The sequence below is a fragment of the Atractosteus spatula genome, unplaced genomic scaffold (genome assembly GCF_055471065.1).
Source record: "Atractosteus spatula isolate fAtrSpa1 unplaced genomic scaffold, fAtrSpa1.hap1 Scaffold_24, whole genome shotgun sequence".
Classification (NCBI taxonomy): domain Eukaryota; kingdom Metazoa; phylum Chordata; class Actinopteri; order Semionotiformes; family Lepisosteidae; genus Atractosteus; species Atractosteus spatula.
In genome coordinates, this window is record NW_028296808.1 from 186,483 (window position 1) to 210,207 (window position 23,725).

General features: G+C 43.5%; 6 non-coding genes across 6 annotated transcripts; 2 read left to right on the forward strand and 4 right to left on the reverse strand.

The window, feature by feature from the left end:
- Positions 1–14,016: 14,016 nt before the first annotated feature.
- On the reverse strand, positions 14,017–14,098 carry trnas-aga (transfer RNA serine (anticodon AGA)). Its single transcript has one exon. It is a non-coding gene; the product is annotated as a tRNA-Ser (tRNA).
- Positions 14,099–16,626: 2,528 nt separating this feature from the next.
- On the forward strand, positions 16,627–16,699 carry trnar-acg (transfer RNA arginine (anticodon ACG)). The gene has a single exon. It is a non-coding gene; the product is annotated as a tRNA-Arg (tRNA).
- Positions 16,700–17,631: 932 nt separating this feature from the next.
- Positions 17,632–17,713, reverse strand: trnas-cga (transfer RNA serine (anticodon CGA)). The gene has a single exon. It is a non-coding gene; the product is annotated as a tRNA-Ser (tRNA).
- Positions 17,714–19,047: 1,334 nt separating this feature from the next.
- On the reverse strand, positions 19,048–19,129 carry trnas-gcu (transfer RNA serine (anticodon GCU)). The gene has a single exon. It is a non-coding gene; the product is annotated as a tRNA-Ser (tRNA).
- Positions 19,130–20,745: 1,616 nt separating this feature from the next.
- trnar-acg (transfer RNA arginine (anticodon ACG)) lies at positions 20,746–20,818 on the forward strand. The gene has a single exon. It is a non-coding gene; the product is annotated as a tRNA-Arg (tRNA).
- Positions 20,819–21,752: 934 nt separating this feature from the next.
- trnas-cga (transfer RNA serine (anticodon CGA)) lies at positions 21,753–21,834 on the reverse strand. Its single transcript has one exon. It is a non-coding gene; the product is annotated as a tRNA-Ser (tRNA).
- Positions 21,835–23,725: the final 1,891 nt, after the last annotated feature.

Here is a 23,725-nt window from a genome sequence, read left to right on the forward strand (position 1 = left end):
CAAAATAAAACCCTCATGTCCTGCACTTGAATATAATGCCGTTACGTGCCGAAGCGGTATTGGACGTCATCCTAGCACTGCAACCCGGGGCGTACGGTATATGGGAACGAGCACACGTCACGAATCGTCTCTAATCACTCCCTGCACTGTAAGGCGCCTTGAAGCGTGCACCCTCAACATTCATCTTTGCGCATCTGTGAAAGGTAAACTCTTGAGCAAACTCTGAACCAGACGCTCAAACTCCAGCTAGCATTAGGGGTAGCATTCCCACGCTACTTGAACACTTTGTTTACGCTCAGTGCTGGATTTTGGGAACTTTAGGACGAGTGGGACTTTTCTCCTATCTGTCAATTCGTTTTGTTTTGGAGACTCTTGGCTGTCTGTGTTGTATAGTGCAGCGTGAAGAAAACGTTTTCGAAAACTGTGCCGGCTCAAAAGTTGTAAGAAATCCTCTCCAGCTCTTTTAAGTCTCTTCAGTTTTGTCATTTAAAGTGAAACTAGATGTATAACTGGAGCCTCACTTATGCAAATGGTGAGGCTCCAGTTCGACATCTAGTTTTACTTTATATGACAGAAGTACGTCAGACTGCGCCGGACTGGGGGATCACTTCCGGTTATTTTTACCATCTTAAACATTTGAAATCCTCCCCTAGGCAATTGTGACACTTCATCTTGGCTCCCCCTAGGACACTCTTCAATCTTCCATCACTTCTCTCTTCTCCCGCAACACTCTCGTCTTTCGGTAGTATGTGGCGTCTTTGCATTACCACCAATCTCACCACAGCAAGAAAGCAACAGGTTTTGGCAAGAGAGGAGGAGACTGCCTGGCCCGAACAGGGATCGAACCAGTGACTTTGGCGTTACTAGCACCACGCTCAAGCCAACTGAGCTAACAGGTCTTGTTCCCACTGTCCTCTCTGTGCTGCAAAAAATGGAATTCAGGGAAGTTTCTTTTGTCCTTCTTTGAATAGAAAGCCCTGCAATTCAGTGTACGGGCTTTCTCGTGCTGTTTAATGGTTCTTCAAAAATTCAAATTCAAATCCTACACTGGCCTGAAGTGCCCCCCCCATTTCACAGCATTTTTCAGCTGATTTCAAATGTACCTAAAGGAGAAGCATTATTGAAGACCATCAATTACCAAGAGCTTTTGTCAAAGGTTTTGGTGGTCACTTTTAATGACCACAGAGAGCTATGACCTCGGTTTTACATCTCATCCAAAAGACAGCGCCTTTTTACCACACAGCGTCTCCGTCACTATACTGGGGCATTGGGACCCGCACAGACCTCAGGGTGAGCGTCCCACCGCTGGCTCCATTAACACCGCTTCCAGCTGTAAGCTTTGCTTTTCCCTGTAGGTCATCCTCATCCGGGTACTGACCTGGCTCACAGCTTCTAAGCTTCAGTGGGTTTTCAGTTGCGAGCTGAAAGGGGATGCAAATGATGGAGCCGCTCGCTGCAAAAGCCACTGCATTGGCCAGGAATCAAACCCGGGCCTCCCGCGTGGCAGGCGAGAATTCTACCACTGAACCACCAATGCACGCTGCAGGGGTCTACAAAAAAGACGCTTTTTTACCACTCTGTGCTGGATGTTGGGTCCCAAGGGAACTTCTGGACGAGTGAGAATTTTCTGCTATCAAAATTTGGTTTCGGAGACTTTTGGCAGCCTACAGATGCAGCCATTCAAAATGCGCGGGCGATACCGCATTATTTTGCGGTACGCTGTACGCAGTCTACCGCAAGCTACCGGTAAATACCGCGAGTTACCGTAAATTCTCCTATAATACGACAAGCAAAATAATAGTATCCGGAATTTCCGCAAGGTGGAGCTAATAAATCTCAACCTCTCATGTTTGAGCTGTGGCCATCAAAGTCTTTAACGAAGATATTACTAATAGTATTAATAATGAATGACCTTGGACAAGCTGTAAGTGTAAACTCAAAGTATTGCCCTGGTCAACATTCTTTTTTTCATTGACCGTCTTTGTAAAAGTAACACCACAGCATTTCGCAATCACGCATTTGTTTCCAATCATGCAAAGTACAGTAATTTTTGAGAATCGATTCACCATGCCTTTCACATGCTCATAAAAGAGATTGATTTAGGAACATAAACATATTACCGTATGAAAACTGTACTGTATACAGTATGTATATGTATATTTAATGTCTTAACTGTGCCCGTTTAAGTATTGAATATTCATATCTGATTTTACCACTGAAGGGAAATCTTAGTAGCTGAGCATAAAAAGAATAGGAGCATACTGCAACGCGTGTGAAGCCATAAACGATATTAATTTTGGAACATAAACATACAGTATATGGCTGGTCTCGGTACTTTAAAGAAAACATACACGAAACATGGTTTCATTATGACCAGAATCGGTCTTGAGATATTTTTAACTTGATTTACAGTATTTGAGAGGTATGTCTTAACACCGATACTACAGTGCTTAAGTACTGCTCACGTATATGTTTCTAGGTTTATATTATGCATTTCATACGGTCAAATTACTTTTGAGCAACTAATAAGAAGCGCGAAACGGTATGCGTTTTAGTTTCGTTTTGTGCTGGGACCCGTGGATTGATTAGAGATATCAAGTACATACAAGTCATTTTTTAAATGTTGTAGTTCGTCTTGAAAAAATGTTACGAGTACATCATCTATCAACAATTACACAGGTTCTGTTTCCATATTGCGGATTTTGGTTACGTAATATTATTTTCTAGATTTCACGTTGTGAATATATGATTTGGGCAAACAGAGCTGCAAAGAAGTACATTATGGGTTGTTGTTGTTTTTTTTGCAGTTTTATCTAGAACAAGCGATGCTTAAACCTTTGTCTGATTCTTGTGAAACTATCCACACGACAGTTACCGTACCTAGGAGTTGACTTCAGTGATGTCACTGATGGGATGTTTCTAAAAATCCATCCTCTGTAAAACGTCTTCTCTAGTTGTCCTGCATATGTATTCGCTAATGAAGCTGTGTGTTCTGAGCCTGGATCTCTACATTTCTGTATGAACCAGCTTAGAGGGCTAAAGACAGCTTGTGTTTAAATTGAGTGTAAGGCAATTTATGCTTCTAAAGTCATGGTCAGCATTTATTATTGTACTGTGCTGTAAACTTGTTCTGTGCCTAGTCACATTATTTTATAGCGTTTTTATAGTGTTATCAAATCCGGTGGCGCTGTGTGTTAGTTTCCTGACTCCCATGTCACATGGTCTGTGATTGAAACCTGTGAAACCGGTTTAATTCGTCACAGCCAGCACTCCGGCAGAGAGGGGGTTGTGCTCGTAAAGTAGAAGCAGGCGAGATTTCCAGCGAAAGACACCTCCCCCCCACCCTCATACGATTCGCATTGTAATTACACATTCTAATTGTATTACACATTGTACACATGCTTAAAAGAGAAGAGAGAAAACGCAAGCCTTCTTCAGGTGTGAGGGTCTTCTGCTCAGAATGAAACGCTAAAATGTAATGTAGGCTCTGAATGGGTTCAATTATGATTTGGGCTTGATTAAGGTCGCTGCCTTTCATCTAAAACCCTACTTGAATCCTTCTAAACTAAAAATCAGTGTTAGTGAGTTCTAAATAAAGAGGTATCCAGGTAACAGTGAAACGGGCGGACAGTCTGGGGAGATCGCCCATTTTCCATGTAAATAGTTCCCTGGTTCCGCACCCCTTGGTGTTTCTCTCGCTCTCTCTCGGGTCACCTGATCATTAGCTCGAAAGATTTCAGTGCTTTGTGTATATTCTAATGGTAGTGGGGGCAGGGTGTGTGGGAACAGGTTTGGTTGAAATTGCATTGGAGATCTATGTTCTTCACACCTGAAACATTTTCTCTGAAAGCATTTTCTTCGCAGTTTAACCGATCTTGTTACAGCATGTTACAGTTTACTATTATTAACCATATTAATTTTAAGTGCTTAATGCCATTTTTTGACCAGGCACGAATATTCTTAAGTCCATATCTTCGCAAGGGAATCAGTGCGAATTGCAATACTAATTAAATTAAAACTACTAACTACTAACTAATACTAATTAAAACAAACCAGAAACGTGTTGTTCTGTCTAATGACATTACAAGTGGAAAGATTACAGATTTTAATCGTCTTTAATTTTGTTACGTTATACATTTTAGAAACGTTTCATCCATACAAACACCACAAAACTATTTTCGATTGTATTTCTGAATAGTATGTTACACTTAGTTCACTGTTTTAAATACATCTAATTAAGAAAGTTAGGTGTTAGCATAAACTATTAGCAATCAATAATATTAAATTTAGCACTGTAATAAGCTGTTGCACTTTCCCCCGCATCTTGTAAAAATATATTTTCATTGTTCAAATATACATTAAGTCTGACTATCATATAATAAGTTAAATACAAAACTAAAGAAAAAATAGGGTTAAATATAATTCAAAATATTTTGCTAACAATGTTAACTGTTTATGAATAATAAAATGTATTAACTAAGGAGTAGGATGGCACAGTTGTTAGTATGTTTTTTGTTTTGTTTCTTTTTCATAAATACAACAGTAGTACCTGATGTCTCAGTGGCTTTCAAAATTAAATCATGCATGCAAACCTGTGAACTAGAAAGATAACTAAGATATTGTCATGGAAATATAACTATCAAGGAAGCCACAAAAGAGAGTTCTCACCTGAGTAAGGTCTTTATTTCAATATTGCAATATTGGGAGCCCTGCTGCCACTTCGCAAAGTGCAACCAGAGACTCAATTTGTTACAAGCAGTACAGGGTTTTTATAAGACGTTGCGCTGTAAAAAAGTTCAGCACTTGGTCCCTTCTAAAACTTCCCCTTTCTCTAAGAGAAAACAGATTACATCATAGAGCGAGAGAAGAAAAACTAGATTTGTTATTCAAAGCTTATCAGTTACTTTCAGCTAATTCTAATGACCCAGACAGCATATATTGTTTTGGTACATTGTCTTCTAAACTAACCTAAACAGTGTACTTTGTTGACGAACTGTTTTCTAAAATTCTGCACGCACTGTAGCACAGCAGTTACATCCTTGAAATATATTATCTAAAAGCACCAATATATTTTTTTCAAAGCTCTCTACATTTTTAAGAATCAATTTACTTATTAGATTTCCACTTCAATATCCATCCATTTATAATGGTGGCGAAGTGGTTAGCATTGCTATCTTGCAGCTGAAGAAAGATGTGAAGACGGGGGTTTGAATTTAATCCTTTCTGTAGGGGGTTTAGACTTCTAAGTCACAAGCTGGGGTTTATGGCAGGAAAGGGGGTTAACTGATAAGGATTGCAGATGCAAGCTAGGAACCCCCCTGGGTGTAATGTTAAACTGACCATTTGCCCAGAACATCGTAAACTGGCCAAATACCATGAACCCCCCTCTTTACCATCAGACCGAGTGACGTCAGAAACGGAGAAGAAAACACTATATAACCCAAAAGTTTGTAACAGTACGTTGAACAATGCTTCGGTTTTGTTGTTTCTTGCGGGAAACAAGACTTCGGCTTTATTGTTCCTTGCATGCAATAAACTCATCTGTTTTACTTCATCTCAGGATCAAGAACCTTATTTCTTCTGTTACAACAAATTTGGCGTAGTCGGCGGATGCTCCAGAAGGCGCAGAACTTCCCATCGGCAGGAGAGACGGTCAGCGCGCACATAACTAAGAGGTAAGGACTCCTCTTTTATTTAAAAGTCCCGACTCTCTCTGACCGATTGGGAAATCTCTGCTCCCTGCGAGAATCGCCCGAGATGACGGAGTAAACGTGAGTTTCTGAATTCCTCTGGCCCGGGGAAGGCACCGGTGTATGTAATGGGTTGGTTGCTGTAAGCCCAGAATTTGGTCTGGCAGGGGTTCCGCGGTATTGTGTACAGGCGTTCGAAGCTGGTGTATGCCTTAATTGCGCGTGGAGTTTTGAACGGGTTTTGGACCCTTACCGTGAAGTTCAGGACTGGTGTGGGTCTTAATTGCACCCGGAGTTCTGAAGGTCAGAACTGGTTTGGGTCTTAATTGCACCCGGAGTTCTGAGGCTCAGAATCGGTGTGGGCCTTAATTGCGCCCGGGGTTCTAGAGCAAGTGGTGCATTAAATGCACGTAGTTCAGGACTGGTGTGGGTCTTAATTGCACCCGGAGTTCTGTGGCTCGGGATCGGTGTGGGCCTTAATTGCGCCCGGGGTTCTGGAGCTGAGTGGTGCATTAAATGCACGTATAATCCAGGATTGGTGTGGGCTTTAATTACGCCCGGGGTCCTGAGATTAGCTACGCCTTGATCGTGCACAGATTGGAGTGGCGTGGTTTCTGGCGTGGCGTGGGTTTTTTTGTTTTAAAGGAAACAGGAGTAGAAGAGATATATGCATGTATGTTTTTGGTGTTTTCCTTGTTTGTGAAATACATATACACACGCACGACACTAACATAAACACACCTCATAATAAAAGAGCAAAGCATTAAGTAGCAGGATTTAAAGGACGTTGAGACCCGAGAATCGCCCTGATTGAGCTCAGTGCGTAAGTCCACCCCGGGGCAAAAGCAGCGATGCTGGCGTTCTGGGGATGGTGAATTACTGATCAAGAAAGGGGGTTTTCGAGGTCTCGTTTCTTACCTGTGAACAGTGCGGTGTAAATCCTCTCTAAAGTCTCTGAGAGGTATTTAGATCCGGAGGTAACAGACGCCCTTGGCTGAATGAGTGCAGGAATGCACAGGTTTTTCAAGTGAAAGCATCCCCCTACTGAATGGCTGTTACCTCACACACGACTTAAAGTAAATCTTTAAGACCGAACATGTGCGCTAACTGATGGTTTGAGAAAGTGGTGGAAGGGTCCGTTTAAATATCGGAAAAGTGTAAGTTGACGGAAAAGAAGGAGAAAAATATGGAAAAAGCTGAGTTTGTCAGAGGGAATTTGGGGCGAAGACGCCTGTAAAGAAAGCATATGAGTATTGATTGGCAAAAGCACAAGCATGTAGCTCCCACCCTGGTGCACGGCCGGCACCAGTAGTGGCAGATACATGACGAAAAAGAAAGAAATTGGGATGTGACTTAAAAGTGTGTTTACGGGGAAAATAAAAACCCGGAAGAAAATATACTTTACTCGCTACGAAAGAGTATAAAAAAAAAAGCTAAAAGAGGCAGTACAGGAGAATGAGAAACTAAAGAAGGAATTAACTTCTGGTCACGCTGCACTGGTTAATGTGCTGCAGCCAGCGACTAAGTTATATCCTGCTCTCCCACAGGGGAACAAACAGGCAGGAAACGAAAATAATTGGGATCAATTCCCTCAGTGGCCATATGGAGAAGGGGGGTCTGATTGGGATAACACTTGGTATGAGTGTGATAAAGACGGATCAGGGTCTCCCCTGTTAGAGGGAGGGCGCCCGCAGATCTGTACTCTCACTCGAAGTGGGAAAGGACTTGATGTAGCAGGGGCTGGCGCCGTTGATGACAGCGCCACTCTAACACTGTCTCGCACCCCGTCGAGGGGGTCTGCAATCGCACCTACCTTCCCTGATTTCCCCCATACGATCAAATCCAAAACCGTAAGATATTGACCGGTGGGCTAAAGTACCGCACCCGAAATTAGAAATGCAGCGAACCTGGAGTGCGCTTCAGGAATTAAAAGGATTCATGTAGAAGTAAAACAAGAATACAGCACATTGTATTACGAAGAGAAAAATATATTCTCGATGTGTATGTGTGTTTTATGAATTTGTGTGCCGGCATGTATGTGTGTAACTGTGAGTTTTGGTATACTAAATGACGGTGTGAGTGTGTTTAGCCAGCGGGACTGGCTAGAGACGTAACTAAAGAGACTTGACGAAAATCAACTTAAGGAGATTGGAAAATATAAGAGCGTCTGAAACGTATAAGTACAGTACAGGTGGACGTAAAAGTAGTTAAACAGTTTTTGTATTATTATAAATTATTATAAATTGTAATTTATACAATTAGTTGCAATAGTGGAAACAATTTGGTTTTATTCGAATGTCTCGAAACCAGACATGCTGAAACGCTGTAGGTTTAGAATCGAGACTGGGGAGAATAACGTCTTGTGAGAAAATCTGTTTACCTAACGATTAGATCCTGTAAATCCCTTGTAGCCTCCCTAAGTCTGTCCCAGTCCAGTGGATAAAAATGTACTGTTAATGGAGTGTTGGTTTCTCTGTTAGGGGATACTGGAGCACTACTGTCCTGCTTGTTTCACTCCTCTGTTCAACAGTGTACTATAGAGCAATGTATAGGGGAAGATGGCAGGAGGCCACAGGAGTATTGGGACAGCAAGTTTTACTTGCCGAGTACCAGATTTTAATGGGTGGTTTTATTCCAGATCTATTGGGTTGGAATATTATGCATTACAAAGAATGACTATGCAGAACAGGGTATCACGTAGCTTCAACTGGCTGTGATCACTCAGTATGTTGATGGTATTCTGAGTGCTTCCCCTGATGAGGAAACCCACAAGTCTGAGTTGCTTCAGCTTTAGAGTGTCTAATAGAAGCAGTTATGATAAGGCCCTTTTGTGTCTAGCATTGTGAAATTTTAACAGGGCCTGGGTGCAATGTTTTTTACAGGGTGAGCACAACTCTTAACAGATCTGCTTAAGGGGGGAGTGCAGTACAAGGACAAGATTGCCTTGGTTCCCGCAGCAAAAGCCGCCTTTAATAATTTGAAACAAGTTCTCTTACAGGTGCTGAGACTGGGGTTTCCTCAGATGGATCAACCATTCCTTTGTATTATTGCAAGTTGCTGACAGAGGCCACCCAAGGAGCCCGCGAGCAGGTCCTGGAGGCGTGGGGACCACCACCTGAAGGAGGGCACAACCTCATCCCAGGAGAGTGGGTGTGGATCAGGAAATTTCCTTCACAGGTTCTCCAGCCCAGGTGGGACGGACCCTACCAGATCCTGTTGACAACCGAGTCTGCGGTTCGAGTGGAAGGAAAAGATCGCTGGATCCACACGCCACACTGCCGACGAGCCTCATCCCCATTTACAGACTCAGAAAGAAATCATTTCTGTTTATAAGAATAATTGTTGCTGTAGGACTATGTTCCGCAGGAATTAATGATCATCTCTCCCACAAAGGAGAACATGGAATTAATTCCTTTTTAGGCCTCTCCTATCTGACAGCTAAGAAAACCAACCAAAGTGCCTGCTGGGTGTGTGCCACATTACCCAAATATGTACAGGGAGGACTTCCTATGGGAGCCATTCCTTGGCGTCTCGAGGAAGTCATAGGCATGATCATTTGGAGGGATAATTTAGGAGATTTTAATATGACAAACTATGGGGGGTTGCCATAACACGACTTTAACCTGCACAACATTACAATATCTACAGGAGCGAGGCTTAGAGCCCACGAGTTTCACAGGCTCTTACGCTCCTAAATATAACAGAAGCCATACACCACCATACCTGACTCTCAATAAGGAACGTGAGGGAAACATATGTTTTCAGCACACTAATTGGTCTGCACTTGGTTGGATGGAGTCGTTGCAACCTTACCATCGCTGCAAATATATCCACCTCTACCTTCCAAATTCCAGGATGGGATCGGCTCACCCCACAATTCAGTATAAGCTTCTTATTTTCAGAGGCATGGGGAGCGCCAAACGGAACATCTTTCATTTGTGGAAAACGAGCCTACCCATGGTTGCCAGCCCAGTGGTCTGGCTCATGTTATTTAGGATATGTGGTTCCTCATATCCGTGTTCAAATCCACAGCCCCTTCGGACCTAACCACAGACCACAAAGAAAATTGGCTGATTGGGAATATTATTTAGGTATAATATTTCCACAAGCCGGCATGAACTTTCTGAGTCGAGAGTTAATTCAAATGGCCTCGACTTTAGAAGAATTAGCAAATTCTACCTCATCTAGTCTGAAGGCTGTTAATGATGAGATGGTAGCCCTCAGAACAGTGGCCATGCAGAACCGACTAGCTTTAGATTATGTACTGGCGGCCCAAGGAGGAACTTGTGCAGTAATTGACACTGAATGCTGCACATATATTCCTGATAATTCTGAGCACGTCTCAGATCTGGCCCAACACATTTACAATGAGGGACAGAAATATCAGGACTATTATACTGAAAATTGGGGAATTGGGTCTTGGGTAAAGTCTGTGTTTGGGGCCTGGGGTGGAACCTTTTTATAGTGTGTATCTGTAGGAGTAGTATTGTTTATATGTATAATTGTAATCATCACATTCACAAAAACATGTATCACATCTTGCTATAACCGTGGAACGTACAATGACATGGCAATACATACCTGTTCGCCAAGAAAGGAAAGATCTGCCCTGACATTGTATGTATAAAAATAGGCTACACTGACGTATGCCATATTTTATAAGGGGGGAATGAAGAAAGATGTGAAGACGGGGGTTTGAATTTAATCCTTTCTGTAGGGGGTTTAGACTTCTAAGTCACAAGCTGGGGTTTATGGCAGGAAAGGGGGTTAACTGATAAGGATTGCAGATGCAAGCTAGGAACCCCCCTGGGTGTAATGTTAAACTGACCATTTGCCCAGAACATCGTAAACTGGCCAAATACCATGAACCCCCCTCTTTACCATCAGACCGAGTGACGTCAGAAACGGAGAAGAAAACACTATATAACCCAAAAGTTTGTAACAGTACGTTGAACAATACTTCGGTTTTGTTGTTTCTTGCGGGAAACAAGACTTCGGCTTTATTGTTCCTTGCATGCAATAAACTCATCTGTTTTACTTCATCTCAGGATCAAGAACCTTATTTCTTCTGTTACAACACAGCACTGGGGTCCTAGGTTCAATTCCTGCCATCCTGTGTGTGAGGGGTTTACATGTTCTCTCTGGGTTAGATGGTTTTTCTCCATATGTGTGATATGACTCCCTCTCGCACTCCAAAACATACTGGTAAGTTAATTGGTTTATGGGAAAACTGGCCCTGGCGTGTGTGTGTTTGTGTCTGTCTGTCCTGTGATGGACTGGCGCTATGTCCAGGGTGTATTCTGCCTTGTGTCCTTTGCTTACTGGGATAGGCTCCAAATCCTCTGTACTGGATAAAGAGATTAGAAATGGATGGAAGTAAAGGCACTGTGTGGATGGAACTATACACAGTGTTAGAAACCCACGATGAAATGGCAGCATCTCACTGAGAATAAAATATTTTATAGTGCTGGCTTAAGGAAACCTTTCCACCTTTCCACCTCTCTTGCACATCAGTATCCATACCTAGTTATTTAAACAAATTGCCTCTAATTATAAACATCTTAATATGCTGGCTCTGTGGATCCGCATCAGCTATGTTTGCCCATTCCTTCAATTCATGTACATCCAACACACAGTTCAATGCCAGCAACTACACATAATCTAAAATACAATCCTTATTTCAGTATCTATGTAAACATATAGTCTGTTAACTTCATCATCTTCATCAAAAGTATGCCTAACCCCATTAGGAAGTGTTCTTGTTATAAGTGTATTCCTCAGCTTTCCCCAAATTATCTTCTTCTTGCCAACATCTCTAGTCTTTTATCCTGCAATAACTCAGCCAACACTTAAATCTCCAAAAGCTGCTTGTGTTAATTTCTTTAAATCACAAATATCATGTGTAAATACTGGGCATGTAATACTCTGCATTGTGGAATAATAGTTTATTTTAAAGGGAACTAGAGAAATCAAGAAAGGCTTTTTTTCTAGAATTAATAAATGCACATCCTGTTCACTGGGGAAATTAAATCCACACTGAGCAATCTTCAATATGTTCAGAATATGACGGCAAGAATCCTATCAGGGATGCATTACACCTGTTTTCAAGTCCTTGCACTGGTTACCTATCAGATTTCGAGTCAACTTCAAAATCCTTATCCTCCTTATATACTGTCCTACAACTGTTATTATTGATCACCGAATTATTGTACTTGACATGACTTCATTCAGCCTTTCCTGAACGTCTATGACAGGCAGAGAGAGTGCTGTTTCTGGTGCGATCTTTTGCAGCTGACATTTCACTGTTTTAAACGAACAAGAAATTAGATTGCTCATAAATCAGTTATTCTATATAAACACAGCGTAATTGCCCTCCGAAAATCCTCTTTTTCTTGTTCGTTTTAGAGACCTCGATCGAAACTGATTTTAGATGTCAGAAAGGATTTATTTTCTCTGTATTTCCTACATTGCTTTGTCGAGATTTTAACTTTATATCTAACTTTATATCTAGGCTCAGATTTCAACTATAAATCGTACAGTAATTAATAGCAGTAAATACTGATGTTTTGCGCCCTCTTACCACAAAAATATATGTTTTGTAGCTAGGATTAACTTTATTTCGTACGCGTAGCTACTCCGATTCAGACACCGAACAGTTAAAGATGGCGGCAAATCAGACACCCAGAGGGGGGAGGGGGGGGGCGTCTTCTCGCCTCCATAACTAAAATGCCAAATAGGAGTGGCTTAAGCGACATACACAGTCGTGTAACTGACAGATTGAGGTAGCCTATCGTGTAAATTTCGCTTTGTTGCTGATAGGTTAAGCTTTCGAAACTCTGCCCCAAAGTCATGTGACTGATTTTTCGCCCTGTTTCGTTGGTTAAACGCAATGATCACAAGCACCACCATGGTAACTGGGATGTGTAGTTTTTAATTCCGTTTGAATTATAACTGTACGTACTGTCTTCATATTTGGCCAGGGCTTTAAAGAGAAGGCGCGCCAAAAAATTTCGGTGCCGTCGTCTCCGCTTTAAAGGTACCCCCGTGCTGGAAGAATTTGACCTCGGAACGTTTGCCCAGCGTAGTTATAGTGGACATAAAAACAAGAGTTCGCTGGCATTATATCCTAGAAGACACAGACCGGCACCAGACCGGTAAATGCTTGATGAACTAGGGATTGGACAGTTTCCAAGTGCTTGTACAATCGATGGAAATGTTCAAATAAATGTGCAAAAGAAATAAAATAATCATTTATTTCTTTATCATATTGGCTAGCTAATGTCCTCTCTTTGCTAGTTAGTGGCTGTGATTCTGCGCTGGGTAGCAACGGGTGACTGTTCTCAGGCGGAAGATGTAAACAGCTTAATTTTCATGTTAAATAATTTTTAAAAATTAAAATTCATTCTATACAGCAATCACATATTTGGGTACTGTTTCATAAAACTTTCATGCTTAAAATGTTTAGGGAGAAATGGAAGACTGGTGTGTATTTTTTCTTTAAACTATCAAGACCAGCCATACACAGTACAGTTTATGTACATACAGTAATGTTTATGTTCCTAAATTAATATCGTTTATGACCTTCAGATGCGTTATGCTCCTCTTCTTTTTATGCTCAGCTACTAAAATTTCCCTTTAGTGGTAAAATTCCATATAAATATTCAAAACTAAGCGGATTGAAATGTTCACAGTAAAGACATTAGTAAAGGTGCACAGTAAAGGCACCACGAGTGCCCCTGTCGGTCATTTTGACCAGCCAATCACTTACCGCGGTGCCCTACGGTGCCCTGCGGGTTGGTTACTGTACTACGGGTTTTTACCGCTCATTTTGAATGGCTGCATCTGTAGGTTGTCTCTCGCAGTGTTCAGGAATTGCATTCCGAAACTGAGTCAGATCAAAAGTTGTAAGAAAAGCACCTATGGTGTCGGTTCTAACAGCTTTATTGATTCGATGTTAAAGGCCGGAAATGGGGCACAAGACACGCGACCGCAAAAAGCGTCGCCATCTGCTTCCAGCTGCAAAATGCCATTTGCGGACGCTGAAGCATTTGAACTTGAACTTTATTGCCATATGTAACCGGTACTGGTACAATGGAATTCTTACTTACAGAAGGTCTCTCGATTGTAAAACAAGTGTAAAAAACAAGACAAAGTGCAAACAGTGCATCAAGACAATGTACAAACAATAGACAATGTGCAAGTAAACATGTAGACATTTCTTTCCAAGGCAGCGGGTACAAGCGATCTCGCGTTTTAAAACCACCAGGAAAAGAAGAAAGGCACTTTTCCGTGCTTGCGCCAGCACACAACGATGTGAGGAGAACACCGTAGTCGGCAGGATTCGAACCTGCGCAGGGAGACCCCAATGGATTTCTAGTCCATCGCCTTAACCACTCGGCCACAACTACAGCGAGCACCGCTGTTGCTGCGTTCTTGCTACAATCTCACATGGATCGCGAGGCGTCGGCGGAAACATTTTTCAAAGTCAGTCTCCATTAAAAAAAAAACCTTTCCAAAATACAAGCCATGCAGACAGACACGCCTCAGAGGACTTAAGGGTGGCTTCATGTGGGAATGATAAAGCCTCCCCGTCCGGACAGGAAAATGGCACTTTGTTAGACACAAAGAAACAATCAACAACAGACAAATGTCCACAAGCATTTAAGAAGCCGCACCATGTTCTTGCTACAATCACACACGGATCGCGAGACGCCGGCGGAAATCTTTTTCAAAGTCGTTCTCCGTTAAAAAAAAAAAACCTTTCCAAAATACAAACCTTGCAGACAGACACGCCTCAGAGGACTTAAGGGTTGCTTCATGTGGGAATGATAAAGTCTCCCCGTCCGGACAGGAAAATGGCACTTTGTTAGACACAAAAAAACAATCAACAACAGACAAATGTCTACAAGCATTTTAGAAGCCGCACTTGAAATAGCTCTTATATTCGTGTTAGACGCAGGAATCGCCTTTTTATTGACGCTCTTACGAACGCCATGGAAAGCAAAACAAAGCAAAGCAGAGCAGAACAAAACGAACAAAATAAAACCCTCACGTCCTGCACTTGAATATAATGCCGTTACGTGCCGAAGCGGTATTGGACGTCATCCTAGCACTGCAACCCGGAGCGTACGGTATATGGGAACGAGCACACGTCACGAATCGTCTCTAATCACTCCCTGCACTGTAAGGCGCCTTGAAGCGTGCACCCTCAACATTCATCTTTGCGCATCTGTGAAAGGTAAACTCTTGAGCAAACTCTGAACCAGACGCTCAAACTCCAGCTAGGATTAGGGGTCGCATTCCCATGCTACTTGAACACTTTGTTCAAACCAGGCTGTCCGGACATGAGTTGGCGCGCTCCAGATTTTCTTTTTCTTTTTTTTCCCTCGTACTCGAGGGTCATTTTCCTGTTCCACATGCAATTTCAACATCTTCCTTGGGAGATGTCAAGCCAGCAAGCCACTGCTGTGCTTCAGTGGCCGGTGTGGAGTTCAGTGGCCCTGTTGTACACGGAAAGCACATTGAGCTCCTTGGACATGAAAAGTTCCAGTTAAAAGCCATTTGTCATCCTTTCTCTTGGTGTCGATGTTGCTATTGTATGTAAAGGTGGCAACTTGCTCAGCGAGCAGGCGGAGCGCACAGCGAATGCAGATGTGTCTGAGTTGTGTGTCCAAGTGGCTGCAAAAGGACAGCGCTCCTGGTGCGCTGTGGCTTAGTTGGTTAAAGCGCCTGCCTAGTAAACAGGAGATCCCGGGTCCGAATCCCAGCGGTTCCTTTTTTTGTTCTGTCTTCTCGAACAGGACTGGTCATTATGGACAACCGCCTACGGCTAGACTTAATTAAATGCAAGTATTCATTTCCTGTCTTGAACGACTTGTTTTTCTTAGAATGCAACTTGCAAAACATGAAATGCAAACCTTGCTAATCAGCGCTCGCGGCTGGAAAACAAAAAAGAAGTCAGCAATGTTTTTTCTTTAACCTTAACCCTGCTAATGGAGGAGTTAAACGACCGAGTCTACGCAGCTTAAACGGTCCGCACGTCGGGTTCTTAGCTGAAAGGGTGGTAAATCAGGCTCACCCAGTCCTTAATCTTTTAAAGAGGATAAAAAATTGAACCTAGTCGCCACATCACATACATCCTGTTCAATGATAAGAAGGTGACATCTGTCCTCGCTCCAGAGTAAATCACACGTTGAGGGCATTTTTTTTCCACTTTACCGTGAGTCGGGCTCGGCTGCACACAGGCGAGAGCAGAGCAATGAGGTCACGGGGACAGGGGAGTCACACGCTGGCGGTTTGAACACGCGGAAGATCACTGAGGGATCTACAGTATATGGACCCTCTGTGCGCCACCCGTCCAAACTCTGGACTCTGAATCCTGCCATCCGAGTTTAGATCTCGGCGGAACCTGAGCCGCAGTTCCTTCTTAAAACGTAATCTGGTGAGCATTTCTAGAATCGTACTTGTATAGATGCAGCCTTTAATGTGTTGCTAGGTTAAAATTGATGACTTCTTGAACTTCAGTAGGCAATTGCCCTCTTGATTTCGGATTTAATTGCTTTACTACAGGGGTGCTTTTATGATGACAGAGTCATGTTCAGGTACTTTGCTGGATGGAGGAAGCTCATTTCGGACTCTGTGATCTGCTCACCTGGAAAGGTCTGCTGTACTACTACAAGAGAGAAGTAGAGTCTGGAAGAAGGGACAATTTTATGATGCTTTGGAAGAAAGTGTTTTTTTTTTCTTTGAAATCGAAATGAATCAGAATATCAGTGCAAAGGACAAACTCTTGGTTTGGTTTAAAGAGATATGGTTTTAAACAGACACAATGTAGAAAACAGGTGTTTCTCACTTTTGGAAAAGAATGGACCGGGGGTAATGTTTTACTAGTTGCAGTGCTGAGCTCACTGGGTTGCAGTCATGCAGTGTGACAACAGGGCCAGTGGCGCAATGGATAACGCGTCTGACTACGGATCAGGAGATTGTAGGTTCGACTCCTGCCTGGCTCGGGTCACTTTTAAACGCATCAGGCTACTCCCTAAGTAGCCTGTGCTACTTACTGTATGTGGGTGTAATCGTACCCAGTACGAGATTTCCTTCATGTAAATGAACTGCACCTGGGCTCAGTACGGTGCTGAGAGCCCAGCGTTGCTGTTCTAATTAGCACGCACTGCATCGGCTATGAACCCGAACATTTCAATTATTCCGATCAGTAAGTCAACACGTAGTCCACATGAAAGGTAGAAATATTCTCTTGTCTGTCTCTTGTTTGTATATAACTGAATGTCCCTGACAATGTACTGTTAGTTTTAATTGAAGAACGGCATTTGTGTTCAAATATAGCAGACAAGTTTACGTAACTGCTCATGCGACACTCAGTTGTAATTAGTCAAGAAATAAAGTCGAACAACAGCTGAGGGTTTGAATGTGAACGTATCAGATTGCAGCGCCTTTTACTTCCATTGACAAATGGAAGATTCGAAGAGAGATCCTTCAGACCGGCAAGCAAACCCACGGCTTTTTCGGTTTTCTATCTAGGCAACGTTGGTGTCTGCAATAGCATAAATGAAAGCACGATGCAATTTCTGTGGCTACATTTGTTGCACTTCATGCACAGTAAGAGTGTTTCTAACACCAAATAAAAACTCAACAATTAGCGATCACGCCTTCTCCTCAGTTAACCCACTGAAACCCTCGCTGATAAGAGTTCTTTACTGCGTGCTTTACGAGCACCTATCGTGTCGGTTCTCTGAGCTTTATTGATCCGGTTTTCAAAGGCATAAGTAGAGCACCAGACGTGCGAACGCAAAATGTGTGGTTATCTGAAGAATTGATTTCCATGGCAGCGGGTCCAAGCGATTTAGCGTTTTTATAGTACCAGAAAAGGAGAAGCGGCACTTCGCCTCTGCCACGCAGGCACACTACAACGTGCGGCAGACGCCGTAGACGGCAGGATTTGAACCTGCGCGGGGAGTCCCCACCAGATTTCGAGTCCATCACCTTAACCACTCGGCCACGACTACGGCGAGCTCACCACTGCCGCATTCCTCCTATAATCTAACACGAGTGCGAGGTGGCTGGGGAAACCTTTTCAGAGTCGCTCCCCGTTAAAAAAAAATACCTTTGACAAAATACGTGCCGGCAGACAGACACGCCTCCGAGGGTTTAAGGGTGGCTTCACGTTCAAAGGATAAAGTCTCCCCGTCCTGATGTCAAAATGCAACTTTGGCAGACAGAAAAAACATCAACAAACCACAAATGTGGACAAGGATTTTACAAGCTGCACCACACTGCACTTTGAAAAGCATTTAAATTAGTGTTAGACGCAGGAATTGCCTTTGGTTTACGCGCTTACGAAAGCCCTCAGCTCCTGCAGTTGAATATAATGCCGTTACGTGTCGAAGCAGTAACGTACGTCATCCTACCACTGCAGCACGGGGAATATAGGGAAACGAGCACACACTACGAATCGTCTCAATCACTCCCTAGAGTTGTAAGGCGCATTGAAGGGTGCACCGCCATCATTAATCGTTGCGCCTCTGTGAAAGGAAAGCTCTTGAGCAGTCTTTGAAACAGCTCGGATGAAACACTTGATTGCTTCCATGTGCATCTGGAGTTAATTTCTTATTTTCACTTCACGCCGCCCAAAGCATTTCTAAAACAGGAGATTCGCGTTTGGGAATGCGCCCTGCCCTACAAATAAAACAGGTCTACGGGTCTGAAACCTGCTCCACAGAAAACAGTTTTGTTGCGCTTTTGATCAAAGGGAGATTCGTTGTTCTTACTTTTTGATGACATAACACCCAAAGGGGCTTCTTTGGAGTTGGATTCCAACCAGCATCCTAAAGTTTATTGGCGGTATCCTTTACAGTTCTCTGTTCGGTCGACAAGGGACTGAAGTGGGCAGCTTTCCTCACACATACAGTGCAATGTACTGTAGTGTTCCCGTTCACTGAATTCGCAGTTCTGCATCAGACCTCTAACTCGTTTCCTTAGTCTTGGTCAGCTTGAATTTAAGCCACGAACCATCCTTCTACTGTATAAACGTCTAGAGGAATCACAAACTATTTGAGAGGCCATCATCCCAGGGGGAACTGACAAAGTCTATCTCTAAACACCTAGCGCAGTCTCTCGAGAGACTGTCAAAAAACGCTTTCGCCGTTTGTGTTGCAAGTAAGTGAAAACGCGGTCTCAACCCAGAGCCACTTGGCAGCAGCAGCACATAAATACTGTTTCTGTCACTGCACTACTGATACCGACGTTAGCCTACTATACCATGTTCAGCCACCGCTGGAAAACATACTGCTCTAGTACCGAGGGCCGACTTTGAACAGGCACACGCGTCAGACATGGAGAGCGACGAGAATGGGATTCGAACCCATGCGTGCAGAGCACAATGGATTAGCAGTCCATCGCCTTAACCACTCGGCCACCTCGCCAAGGAAACCAGGCTGTCCGGACATGAGTTGGCGCGCTCCAGATTTTCTTTTTCTTTTTTTTCCCTCGTACTCGAGGGTCATTTTCCTGTTCCACATGCAATTTCAACATCTTCCTTGGGAGATGTCAAGCCAGCAAGCCACTGCTGTGCTTCAGTGGCCGGTGTGGAGTTCAGTGGCCCTGTTGTACACGGAAAGCACATTGAGCTCCTTGGACATGAAAAGTTCCAGTTAAAAGCCATTTGTCATCCTTTCTCTTGGTGTCGATGTTGCTATTGTATGTAAAGGTGGCAACTTGCTCAGCGAGCAGGCGGAGCGCACAGCGAATGCAGATGTGTCTGAGTTGTGTGTCCAAGTGGCTGCAAAAGGACAGCGCTCCTGGTGCGCTGTGGCTTAGTTGGTTAAAGCGCCTGCCTAGTAAACAGGAGATCCCGGGTCCGAATCCCAGCGGTTCCTTTTTTTGTTCTGTCTTCTCGAACAGGACTGGTCATTATGGACAACCGCCTACGGCTAGACTTAATTAAATGCAAGTATTCATTTCCTGTCTTGAACGACTTGTTTTTCTTAGAATGCAACTTGCAAAACATGAAATGCAAACCTTGCTAATCAGCGCTCGCGGCTGGAAAACAAAAAAGAAGTCAGCAATGTTTTTTCTTTAACCTTAACCCTGCTAATGGAGAAGAGTTAAACGACCGAGTCTACGTAGCTTAAACGGTCCGCACGTCGGGTTCTTAGCTGAAAGGGTGGTAAATCAGGCTCACCCAGTCCTTAATCTTTTAAAGAGGATAAAAAATTGAACCTAGTCGCCACATCACATACATCCTGTTCAATGATAAGAAGGTGACATCTGTCCTCGCTCCAGAGTAAATCACACGTTGAGGGCATTTTTTTTCCACTTTACCGTGAGTCGGGCTCGGTTGCACACAGGCGAGAGCAGAGCAATGAGGTCACGGGGACAGGGGAGTCACACGCTGGCGGTTTGAACACGCGGAAGATCACTGAGGGATCTACAGTATATGGACCCTCTGTGCGCCACCCGTCCAAACTCTGGACTCTGAATCCTGCCATCCGAGTTTAGATCTCGGCGGAACCTGAGCCGCAGTTCCTTCTTAAAACGTAATCTGGTGAGCATTTCTAGAATCGTACTTGTATAGATGCAGCCTTTAATGTGTTGCTAGGTTAAAATTGATGACTTCTTGAACTTCAGTAGGCAATTGCCCTCTTGATTTCGGATTTAATTGCTTTACTACAGGGGTGCTTTTATGATGACAGAGTCATGTTCAGGTACTTTGCTGGATGGAGGAAGCTCATTTCGGACTCTGTGATCTGCTCACCTGGAAAGGTCTGCTGTACTACTACAAGAGAGAAGTAGAGTCTGGAAGAAGGGACAATTTTATGATGCTTTGGAAGAAAGTGTTTTTTTTTTCTTTGAAATCGAAATGAATCAGAATATCAGTGCAAAGGACAAACTCTTGGTTTGGTTTAAAGAGATATGGTTTTAAACAGACACAATGTAGAAAACAGGTGTTTCTCACTTTTGGAAAAGAATGGACCGGGGGTAATGTTTTACTAGTTGCAGTGCTGAGCTCACTGGGTTGCAGTCGTGCAGTGTGACACCAGGGCCAGTGGCGCAATGGATAACGCGTCTGACTACGGATCAGGAGATTGTAGGTTCGACTCCTGCCTGGCTCGGGTCACTTTTAAACGCATCAGGCTACTCCCTAAGTAGCCTGTGCTACTTACTGTATGTGGGTGTAATCGTACCCAGTACGAGATTTCCTTCATGTAAATGAACTGCACCTGGGCTCAGTACGGTGCTGAGAGCCCAGCGTTGCTGTTCTAATTAGCACGCACTGCATCGGCTATGAACCCGAACATTTCAATTATTCCGATCAGTAAGTCAACACGTAGTCCACATGAAAGGTAGAAATATTCTCCTGTCTGTCTCTTGTTTGTATATAACTGAATGTCCCTGACAATGTACTGTTAGTTTTAATTGAAGAACGGCATTTGTGTTCAAATATAGCAGACAAGTTTACGTAACTGCTCATGCGACACTCAGTTGTAATTAGTCAAGAAATAAAGTCGAACAACAGCTGAGGGTTTGAATGTGAACGTATCAGATTGCAGCGCCTTTTACTTCCATTGACAAATGATAGAGATTCGAAGAGAGATCCTTCAGACTGGCAAGCAAACCCACGGCTTTTTCGGTTTTCTATCTAGGCAACGTTGGTGTCTGCAATAGCATAAATGAAAGCACGATGCAATTTCTGTGGCTACATTTGTTGCACTTCATGCACAGTAAGAGTGTTTCTAACACCAAATAAAAACTCAACAATTAGCGATCACGCCTTCTCCTCAGTTAACCCACTGAAACCCTCGCTGATAAGAATTCTTTACTGCGTGCTTTACGAGCACCTATCTTGTCGGTTCTTTGAGCTTTATTGATCCGATTTTCAAAGGCATAAGTAGAGCACCAGACGTGCGAACGCAAAATGTGTGGTTATCTGAAGAATTGATTTCCATGGCAGCGGGTCCAAGCGATTTAGCGTTTTTATAGTACCAGAAAAGGAGAAGCGGCACTTCGCCTCTGCCACGCAGGCACACTACAACGTGCGGCAGCCACCGTAGACGACAGGATTTGAACCTGCGCGGGGAGTCCCCACCAGATTTCGAGTCCATCGCCTTAAACACTCGGCCACGACTACGGCGAGCTCGCCACTGCCGCATTCCTCCTATAATCTAACACGAGTGCGAGGTGGCTGGGGAAACCTTTTCAGAGTCGCTCCCCGTTAAAAAAAAATACCTTTGACAAAATACGTGCCGGCAGACAGACACGCCTCCGAGGGTTTAAGGGTGGCTTCACGTTCAAAGGATAAAGTCTCCCCGTCCTGATGTCAAAATGCAACTTTGGCAGACAGAAAAAACATCAACAAACCACAAATGTGGACAAGGATTTTACAAGCTGCACCACACTGCACTTTGAAAAGCATTTAAATTAGTGTTAGACGCAGGAATTGCCTTTGGTTTACGCGCTTACGAAAGCCCTCAGCTCCTGCAGTTGAATATAATGCCGTTACGTGTCGAAGCAGTAACGTACGTCATCCTACCACTGCAGCACGGGGAATATAGGGAAACGAGCACACACTACGAATCGTCTCAATCACTCCCTAGAGTTGTAAGGCGCATTGAAGGGTGCACCGCCATCATTAATCGTTGCGCCTCTGTGAAAGGAAAGCTCTTGAGCAGTCTTTGAAACAGCTCGGATGAAACACTTGATTGCTTCCATGTGCATCTGGAGTTAATTTCTTATTTTCACTTCACGCCGCCCAAAGCATTTCTAAAACAGGAGATTCGCGTTTGGGAATGCGCCCTGCCCTAAAAATAAAACAGGTCTACGGGTCTGAAACCTGCTCCACAGAAAACAGTTTTGTTGCGCTTTTGATCAAAGGGAGATTCGTTGTTCTTACTTTTTGATGACATAACATCCAAAGGGGCTTCTTTGGAGCTGAATTCCAACCAGCATCCTAAAGTTTCTTGGTGGTATCCTTTACAGTCCTCTGTTCGGTCGACAAGGGACTGAAGTGGGCAGCTTTCCTCACACATGCAGTGCAATGTACTGTAGTGTTCCCGTTCACTGAATTCGCAGTTCTGCATCAGACCTCTAACTCGTTTCCTAAGTCTTGGTCAGCTTGAATTTAAGCCACGAACCATGCTTCTACTGTATAAACGTCTAGAGGAATCACAAACTATTTGAGAGGCCATGATTCCAGGGGGAACTGACAAAGTCTATCTCTAAACACCTAGCGCAGTCTCTCGAGAGACTGTCAAAAATCTCTTTCTCCATTTGCGTTGCAAGTAAATGGAAACACAGTCTCAACCCAGAGTCACTTGGCAGTAGCGGCACTTAACCACTGTTATTGTCACTGCTTGATACCAACGTTAGCCTACTATACCATGTTCAGCCACCGCTGGAAAACGTACTGCTCTAGTACCACACGTGTCAGACATGGAGAGCGACAAGTGTGTGATTTGAACCCATGCATGCAGAGCACAATGTATTAGTAGTCCATCGCCTTAACCACTCAGCCACGACTACAGCAAACGCTGCTATTGCTGCATTCTTGCTACAATCTCACATGGATCGCGAGACGCCGGCGTAAATCTTTTTCAAAATCGTCTCCGTTAAAAAAAAAAACCTTTCCAAAATACAAACCTTGCAGACAGACACGCCTCTGAGGAATTAAGGGTTGCTTCATGTAGAAATGATAAAGTCTCCCCGTCCGGACAGGAAAATGGCACTTTGTTAGACACAAAAAAACAATCAACAACAGACAAATGTCTACAAGCATTTTAGAAGCCGCACTTGAAATAGCTCTTACATTCGTGTTAGACGCAGGAATCGCCTTTTTATTGACGCTCTTACAAACGCCATGGAAAGCAAAACAAAGCAAAGCAGAGCAGAACAAAACGAACAAAATAAAACCCTCATGTCCTGCACTTGAATATAATGCCGTTACGTGCCGAAGCGGTATTGGACGTCATCCTAGCACTGCAACCCGGGGCGTACGGTATATGGGAACGAGCACACGTCACGAA